Below are 6,777 nucleotides of genomic sequence, written 5' to 3' on the forward strand. Positions count from 1 at the left end.
AGATCACTTTCCTCATTAAGACCCTGGGACCCTGAGCTCCACAACATGCTCTGAGGCACTCAAAACGGGGCGGGGCGGCGGAAGCCAGCTTCCGTAGGCAAGGTGTGCGGAGCCGTATAGACAAAACGCTCCAATACAGACCGAAACTGAAGGCAAGCAGTTTACTAATGGGTGAAGTTTTAGGAAAAGCAAAATGGGGGATAATGAAATACAAACACATGGCAGAACTTGGTATCAGACTGACAGTGGACCGATCTATCTGGAGAAAACCTATAGGTCACCGTTGGTGCTAAGAACCTCTTAAATGGGTGAAAAGCAATTGCTTTTTTCCATTCTGAAGACTCTGGTATTGCCCTAAACTTCAGTTACTCTCCTGTTTGGTTCTTTCATTTCTTTGTGTTGTAAGTAACTTTCAGGAGAAATAATGCCGTTTGGAATCAATGTTTCTTTTTTCTGAAATTGATACAATGTCAGGTCACCATAAGAATGTTCGCGAGCTTCCCAAGAAGGGGTACCTCGGTGAACAGAGCCAGGGCCATCTTGGGTGCGGATGATGGGTACAGTTCAAACCTGCTGTAGCAGAACAGGATTTATGTAATCAAACTATGCAAGCGCAGGCTTCAGATACAGCTGTGCCCGAGGTACCAACAATGTCTCGGATCACGTCTTACTCTCTGCATTCCTACCTTCCCTGGATTAGCAGCATGTTCTTCTGTCTTCTGCAGTGACTCTCCTCTTGTTTCCTGCTGTGGTGGCATCTCTTATTTACCTGTCCATGTGTGCAGGGTGGGGCCGCGACCGGGAGCTGGGGTCTGTCTCCTGAGCCCGGGTGAAATCCTCGTCCCTGGAAGCGAATGTGGTTGGAACAACAGGCTCCTGGCTCTGGGCGCCACGTGGGGAGTGCAGGCGGAGGGGCCCCCTCCGGGGCGGGTGGGGTGGGGAGTCCCTGGTTCAGGTACTTTCTTCTACCTGCATTTCCCTCCTGCGAAGTGCCCATCTCTCTAGCACTGCTCCAAGGCAAAGAGGCATGAAGGACTCTTCATTTCCCGTGGCCCCTCACCCTGTAGGACTCCTGATGGACATCGTCAGCCCTCCTGATGGTTCGCCCAGCCTTGTTGTTGCCATGCCTAGTAGATCCCCGGCACCACTGTTCCTGACCTCTCCGCAGCGGGGGACTACTGTGACAGCTCACACGTCCTATCTCCTGCCCAGTGCCACCAAATCTTCCTGCTTTCCTTGCATTCTCCCGACTCCCTCTGACCGCTGGACATGCGCTTCTGAGCCCTGGGCGTTCCTTCTCCTACTCTCACCCACACCCTTGCCCGCTTCCTCCGTCTATATACAGAAGACAGGATACACACAGGCACTCCACACCTGTGCTGATGAATGAATGAGCTGCCAGGGTGGACTGAGCACGCCAGCACTCTAAGTAACCCCTTCCAAGCCTGACCGGCATTGACCTCTGCAGGACCACTCAGGACACCCCCCCGCAGGGAGCTCCCCACGGCATGGCTTCGCCCCAGCTGGCCTGGAGGACACTGCCCCCCCATCCCTTCTGAACCCGCACACCATTGCAGATGTGGGGTGGAATTCTGGAATTGTGGAATCCGTGCTTCCTGGGTACCGGAGAGAACTGTTCTCCCCCCATCTTCCTCCATCCACCCACTGACGGAGTGCAAATGTCCTGGTTTGGAAAACAATCCTTTCCCATGTAATTATCACAGCTTTGTGAGCTGGCCCCAGACAGGTGCCATAGCAATGACACTAGTGGTCCCCACAGCTGGGGAAGCCTGGCCCCCAGAGCTCATGCCCTATCCCGGGAAATCGCACCTGAGAACCTGATTTCGGTCAACTACTTCAATATGTTATAAGTGAAAAAACTACATTAAATTTCCACGGACAAATCACAGACAGCAATGCTTTCTTTAAAAATAAACACCATAGGGGCGCCTGGGTGGCTCAGTCAGTTTAGTGTCTGGCTCTTGATTCAGCTCAGGTCATGATCTCACAGTCCATGAGGCTGGGCCCCACGTCAGGCTGGCTGCAGTCAGCCTGTCAGCCCAGAGCCGACTTCGGATCCTCTGTCCCCCTCACTTTGTCCCTCCTTCCCTTGTGCTCTCCCAAAAATAAATATTTTAAATACAGAAAAATAAACAAAAAATAAACACTACAAAAATGTGTTTGATTTTTTGGGGTGTTTAAAAATAAAAGCACAAGTGAATAGTGACAAAATTCATTCAGAGCAAAGACCTTTTGAGTTTTGTGTAACGGCAGATTAACAAACATGACAGAACCCTTAGAAGACATTTTGATGTGTGATTTTATCTTTCCTGACCGTGTGAGTTATCGATTTTGTCATCAGCAACTGTCTAGACATAAAAAAATTAAACTTTATTGCTATTTTAGTAGCTGTGAAAAAGAGAAATATATATGGAAAAACCTAACGTTCTTTTACAGCAAAGTGTTTTCCCCTATAAATGATACAGTACAGTTACGTATGCACGTGTCTATGCATATACGTGTGTGTGCTCTTTGACTTTGGATAGCACTGCATTCTCCTGTTAATATAACTTTATATGCTATACATGAGTTTGAAACTAAAAATATTAATCATTGACATATAAAAAGAACAATAAACCCTTAAAAAAGAGGAGAAAATGAATAATAACCAGGATAATTTATGTATCTAATTTTCGTCTCGATTGTTTTGGTCATATTTACTGCTTTGAAACTTTAACGTGGACATACTCACAAGTGCCCACTTCTATAGAATTCCCATTTGATTTTCCGTTTTAAAAAGTACAAGACTAAAGACAGAGAGAGAGGCAAACCATAGGACACTTTTTTTTAATTTCTTTAATGTTTTTTTATTTCTTTTTGAGAGACAGAGAGAGTGTGAGCAGGGGAGGGTCAGAGAGAGGTAGACACAGAATCTGAAGCAGGCTCCAGGCTCTGACCTAGCTGTCAGCACAGACCCCGACGCGGGGCTCGAACCCATGAACAGTGAGATCATGACCTGAGCCGAAGTCCGACGCTCAACCGACTGAGCCATCCAGGTGTCCCCATAGGACACTCTTAAGTACAAAGAACAAACTGAGGGTTGTTGGAGGGGCAGGGGGATGGGCTAAATGGGGGCTGGGCATTAAGGAGGGCAGTTGTTGGGATGAGCACTGAATGTTGTATGTAAGTGATGAATCACTAAGTTCTACCCTTGAAACCATTATTTCACTATATGTTAACCAATTTGGATTTAAATAAGTTAAAAAAAAAAAAGTCTCATCAGAACGTAGGTCTGTTCTACACTGTGCAACATCTCCACCTAGTGGCCTTATCACTTCATTACACAGCAGCCCCCCAAACTTTCCATGCTCAAGAGAAATATTTTTAAATTTTTATTTATTTTATTTTGAGAATCTTGTATTTATTTGTTTGCCAGGATATTTACACATGTAGCACACATCAAATACACCTTAACATTTTGTAAGGTGAGAATCATTACATTTCTGAAAAATCCACAATGTTTCATTTCCTGAGGTTAAATTCCCGCAGATTTCCTAAAGAACTTTAAATTACACAGGAAAGTAGGAACTATCTGGTAAACACCCAGACCAGGTCTGGCAAAGAGCCAAAATGAGATTCATTCACTCATTGAACAAATTCTTGCTGAGTTGTAGCCAAATGCCGGGCACTGTGCCCATGACACACGTGACTGAGGCAGTCCCTCCCCTCAAGCAGCTCGGGGTCTATGCTTGTGTTCTCCAAAGTGACTCTATGATAATTAACCACAAGTCATCAGATATAAAAGGAACACTCGCATGTAACCAAAGAAATGTAAGCTCCCAATTTATCTGTGCAAAGTAATATTACTCAGTGATCTATGACCTTCTTACCATGTGTGGGTCTACACTGTCATGAAACATAGCGATTACTCTGCACACGTTTATCCATTCCAAAGTTAACTTTGCTGTAAACACAGTGAATTCAGGTTTTACCCTTTCATATTCATGTGATTGTCTCTTGCAAACTTAAAGACAGCCAGAGAGGCCACCACTGCTATTCCTTCAAGTGCAGGAAATAAAAACACATTGGAGTAACACTCAAGAAAGTAATATCTAAGAGTAGATCTTAAAAACTAAAATATTATGTCCAAGATGATGTTATTAGACTGACAGTGATCACTGCCTCACATGCCTTGGCTGGCACTCTTCATGTGCCTTAGCGTTTCAAAAAGCTGTGCTTACAATTACTATCCAGTCAACTTTAGACTGACCGTCTCATGTGCTGCATGAGGTCCCCAGCAAGTCCACACTGGCAGCAGACATGATCTCAGGTTTGGGAATCTCTGGGTCCAGCTAGAGGGCTAACTAAGCAAACACACTGTCATGCTGAATAGCTCATGAATAGCAATCCTTTGAAAACACGACTGAGACGGAAAGAGAGCAAAGGGAGACGTCCACCCAGACAGCGGAAGATGGTTAGAAAGTGACCACACAAACCTTTGCTGAGCACAAAATTATTTCCAGCACGGACACAGAAAAGTAAACGAGTGAGTAAAGCACACAGCACGTTGGTGGTAAGTTCTATGGAGAAAAAAAGCCAGGAGGGGCAGGGCCGTGGATATGCAGTGAGCCATGAAGTCAAGAGAGAATGGTCAGTAAAGCTTGCTGAAAAGCAGACATCTGGGCAAAATCCTAAGCGAGTAAGGAAATAGGGTCAAGTCTGGGGAAAGGTTACACCAGGCAGAGCTCAGGATGGGGTTAAAGCCTCACAGCAGGGTTCTCAGGAGCCGGAAGTTGGCCTGGAGGCTGAGGGCCCCGTGGGGAGGAGAAAAAGAACACTGAATTGAGTGCGGGGCGCTTGTGCAACCTCGTAGATCCCAGAAAGGTGGCTTTCTCCCCTAATTTAACTTAAAAAAAAAAGGAATTCACCCATTTCTTCCACCCCTCCTACCTGGCCCCTGGCAACCATCCACCCAATCTGTTCTCTGCTAACAAAGAGCCCTTCTTTGTGGTGGTGGTGGTTTGGGGGGTATTCGGGTAGGGGTTAGATCCCACATGTAAGTGAAATCATATGGTATTTGTCTTTCCCCATCTGACTTATTTCATTGAGCATAATGCCCTCTAGGTCCATCCCTGTTGTCACAAATGCCAAGAGCCCCTTGTTGTTTGTGGCTGAATAATATTTTAATATCTCACTGTGTGTGTGTATATACATGTGTATCACATTCCTTTTTCCATTCATCTGTTGATGGACACTGAGGCTGTTTCCACATCTTGGCGATTATAAATAATGCTGCAATGAACATGAGAGAGCAGATATCTTTTTGAGTTCGTGCTTTTGTTTTCTTCACATAAATGTACAGCAGCAAAAGTGCTGGATCATACGGTAGTTCTATTTTTTTACCTTTGAGGAACTCCACGGAGGCTTTTCCATATGTCCCGCACATACGGGCTGCGCCAGGTTACATTCCCACCAACAGCGGATGATGTTTCCCTTTTCTCCACATCCTTGCCAACACTCGTTATTTCTTGTCATTTTGATAACGGCCAGTCTGAAAGGCGTGCAGTGACATTTCATCGTGGTTTTGACTGCATTTCCCTGATGAGGAGTGATGTTGAGCACTGTCTCATGTACCTGTTGGCCGTCTGGACATCTTCTTTGGAAAAATGTCTAGTTGGATCTTCTGCCCGTTGGTTAATAGGAACGGTTGGTGTTTTCTGCTGTTGAGTTGTCGTTCTTGTCCACAGCCCGAGACGGCTTCTTGGTGTGGAAAACGCCATCATCCTCTGCTCCCTCTGGTCAGGAAGATCAAGAATTGCATATGACCGCTCAAATCTAGACCCCTCTCCTCTCCCTGCTCTTCCACCTCTGCTCTGCAGCTCTGGTGAGAAGCAGAGAGCGTCTGCTCCCTGCAGGTAGGATTTCCGGGCCAGGGGCCCCTTCCAGACTCTCAAGAATTGCTTTGTTCCGGATATTGGGAGCAAGTCCTGCAAAACAAATTCACGTCAACTGAAACCTTCGTCCATGGCCCACACCCGACACCCCCGGAATTCCCTAGGGTAGTAGACTGTGCCATCTGTGGAAAGCCGGAAAACCGCACGAGGAACCAGGAGTCTCGGTCTTAAGAGACTAGAGATTCTAGAACGCGAGACATAGATTTGCCACAGGGTGGGCTACGCTCCACCCTCACTTCATCGTCACATCCCTAAGTACGCACCTACTGCTGTAACACTCCACCGCGCGTGGCAGAAAGGATCCCAGAAGGCGCATGAGACTGGAAGAAACCAAACCTGCCTCTGAACTTGAACTCCCTCACCAAAAACCTTGTGACAAGAATATCTCACCATCTCTCTGCACCTGTTTCATGGTTGTCTTTTTTTAAAGGTAGAATTGAAGGCAAAGAAGAGGTAATTGTCTTCTGAATCCAAATTACACTCAGCCAGTGCTGATAAGCACTTGGCATGTGGCTCATCTTTCCCGGGTGGCATCCTATTGGACGGTCAGAACAGCAGCGGTCGCCGGCCATGCCCACGGACAGAGGAGGACACTGCGTCTCCGCAGCCTCACCGCATCCCCGGTTACCCGGTGGCAGCTAGAACTTGCCCCGCCCTCCTGCTGCCAGGCTCCCCCTCGGACCCACAGCGCGCGCTTCCCGCCTCCGCGCGCACCTGACCCCGCAGGGACTGGCAGGCGCTGCTCTCCCGCCCTCTACCACCCAGTTGACTTCCGGGGGCGGCTCCCCGCGGCCGGAGGCGGGGCTGCGCGTGCGCACACGGC

Source organism: Suricata suricatta, chromosome 13 (genome assembly GCF_006229205.1).
Source record: "Suricata suricatta isolate VVHF042 chromosome 13, meerkat_22Aug2017_6uvM2_HiC, whole genome shotgun sequence".
Lineage (NCBI taxonomy): Eukaryota > Metazoa > Chordata > Mammalia > Carnivora > Herpestidae > Suricata > Suricata suricatta.